Here is a 3,078-nt window from a genome sequence, read left to right as displayed (position 1 = left end):
TTTTGGGAGACGGAGTCTCACTCTGTCACCAAGGCTGGAGTGCAGTGGCACGATCTTGGTTCACTGCAACGTCTGCCTCCTGGGTTCAAGCGATTCTCCTGCCTTAGCCTCCCGAGTAGCTGGGATTACAGGTGCGTGCCACCACACCTGGCTAATTTTTGTATTTTTATTAGACACAAGATTTCACCATGTTGGCCAGGCTGGTCTTGAATTCGTGACCTCATGATCCACCCACCTGGGCCTCCCAAAGTGCTGGGATTACAGGCATAAGCCACCATGCCCAGCCCCATCTATGCATCTTATCTAGCTAAAAGCAATATCTAAAAGTCATAAATATTAGAATATTTGGTATTATACTAAGAGAACATCCTGATTAAACGTCCGTATGTATTGACATCATCTAGCTCTAACCTTTTGGTAATCATCACATTTGAATTACTGATTGTGATTTTTAAAAATTCATCTTTATGATGGACAATCTCTCAAACAATATAATTTATTGCTAGATAGACATAATGATGAAAAATCATATGACATGAGTAGTACTTTCAGAATAAAACTCTTGGGAGGGAGGCAGGTGTCATATAATCAGTTAAGTTCTAAGATCCTTAGAATACCACTTTTTTTTTTTTTTTAAAACAAAGATGGACTAAAAAAAATGCAACTCCCAAAGGTCAGCAATCTGGTCCCATACTCTCCAGGAAGCAAGTATTGCTTTACTAACAGGCTACCTATCTTCATCAGAGAACACACACAGGCTGACTGGTGGTTACAGAGCACCATAAAATGTTTTTAAATGCCTAGTAGATAATACACAGTGCTCAAGTAGAGGTACAAGTATTAACATGCCCAAAGAACATTAAGAGATCTGGGTTCACAATCTAAGTTGCATATTAGATTCACTCAGAAAGCTTTAAATACATACTGATGGCCAAGTCACATCCAGACCAATTAAGTTAGAATGGACTATTACTTATGTAACAGTTAAAGAATGTAAGTAGAATAGATCTTGGGTGGAATAATATAAACTCTCATTGTACTTGTGAGCACAGTTATTTTCACCTAAACTGGGATTCCAAATGTAAAACATAGCCAAAAAGAATATGTGGGCATATGATACTATCTGTTTTGTTCTGTGGCAACCAACCAAAGTCCTAATTTTTTTTTTTTTTTTTTTTTTTTTTTTTTTTTTTTTTTTTTTTTTTTTTTTTTAATGAGACAGGGTCTCATTCTGTTGTGCAGGCTGGAGAGTAGTGGTGTGATCATGGCTCACTGCAGCCTAAACCTGCTGGGCTCATGCAATCTTCCTGCCTCACCTTCCTGAGTTGAGACTACAGGTTTGTGCCACCACACCTGGCTAGTTAAAAACTTTTATTATTATTATTTTTTTTTTTGTGGAGACAGAGGCTCACTATGTTTGCCAGGGTGGTCTTGAACTCCTGGGCTCAAGTGATCCTCATGCCTCAGCCTCCCAAGTGCTGGGATTACAGGTGTGAGCCACCATGCCTGGCCTCAATTTTTAAATATAATACGTATGCATTCCTGTACATTCTAGGTGTATCATTGTCAGTGGTCCTGTTCTTGGGATCTTTGCCAAAGGCTGATAAACTAATGTGTTTTTTATTTTTTTATTTTATTTTTTGACATGGCATCTTGCTGTGTTGCCCAGGCCAGAGTCTGGTGGCGTGATCTCAGTTCACTGTAACCTCCACCTCCTGGGTTCATGGGATTCTCCAGCCTCAGCCTCCTGAGTAGCTGGGATTACAGATGTGTCCCACTAGGCCTGGCTAATTTTTGTATTTTTAGTAGCCAGGTCTTGCCATGTTGGCCAGGCTGGTCTGGAACTCCTGACCTCAAGTGATCCACCTGCCTCAGCCTCCCAAAGTGCTGGGATTACAGGTGTGAGCCACCATGCTCAGCCAAACTAATATGTTTTAGAAACTGGAATGAGGTTTATCTGATATATCTGATCTGTCATTGTTATATCAGGTTAAAGTCTTTCATTATACTGAAGACCCCAGTGCTGTAGTGTTACAGACTGAATGTTTGTATACCCAAAAATGCACATATTGAAGCTCTAACCTCCAAGGTGATGGAATTCAGAGACAAGGCCTTTGGAGATAAAAAGGGTTAGATTAGGTCATGAGGGACTAACATCCATTTACGAAGAGAAAGATCAGGCCAGGTGTGGTGGCTTATGCCTGTAATTCCAACACTTTGGGAGGTCAAGGCGAGTGGATCATGAGGTCAGGAAATTGAGACCCTCCTGGCCAACATGGTGAAACCCCATCTCTACTGAAATACAAAAAATTAGTCAAGTGTGGTGGTGTGTGCCTGTAGTCCCAGATACTGGGAGGCTGAGGTAGAGGAATTGCTTGAACCTGGGAGGTGGAGGTTGCGGTGAGCCGAGATCGTGGCATTGCACTCCAGCCTGGTGACAGAGCAAGACTCTGTCTCAAAAAACAAAATAAAATAAGAAAAGGAAGATCTCTCTCTTTCTCTCTCCTCCCTCTTGTACAGGTACCAACAAGAGGCCAAGTGAGAACACAGACAGAAGTGGGCCATCTACAAGCCAGCAAGAAAGCCCTTGACACAAACTAAACCCTGCACCTTGATTTTGGATTTTTCAGTCTCCAGACTTTGAGAAAATCAATTTCTGTTGTTTAAAACAACCAGTCTGTGCTATTTTATTATGGCAGCCTGAGCAGACTAATACACATAGTGAATAGTGTAGGACAGGTATCAACTTTAAGTGCAGAATTTTTGGCTACATTATATACCAGTGCTTTGAAACCTTTTAAACCCCTGCCCCATTTTCATAAGCATAAAAATCTCATGCTCAAATCTCAAATGTAATTAGAGAATTATGTGAACTAAATATATTTTAAAACAAATAAAATCAAAATACTACTGAATGTTCTCCTGGTGGTCCTCTTATGTGCTATCCAGGTCCCACTGTGTTAAGAATTGCTCTAAATCGGCCGGGCACGGTGGCTCAAGCCTGTAATCCCAGCACTTTGGGAGGCCAAGGCGGGTGGATCATGAGATCAAGAGATCGAGACCATCCTGGTCAACATG

General features: G+C 41.2%; 1 protein-coding gene across 1 annotated transcript in view; it reads right to left on the bottom strand.

Annotated features, from left to right (window-relative positions):
• TCF24 (transcription factor 24) overlaps positions 1–3,078 on the bottom strand; it is a 9,243-nt gene that overhangs the window by 2,393 nt on the left and 3,772 nt on the right. The gene's annotated exons all lie outside the window — the stretch shown is intronic.

Source organism: Cebus imitator, unplaced genomic scaffold (genome assembly GCF_001604975.1).
Source record: "Cebus imitator isolate Cc_AM_T3 unplaced genomic scaffold, Cebus_imitator-1.0 Scaffold407, whole genome shotgun sequence".
In the NCBI taxonomy this organism is placed as follows: domain Eukaryota; kingdom Metazoa; phylum Chordata; class Mammalia; order Primates; family Cebidae; genus Cebus; species Cebus imitator.
Note: the sequence above shows the minus strand (reverse complement) of the source record. Positions and strands in the feature narration are given on the sequence as shown.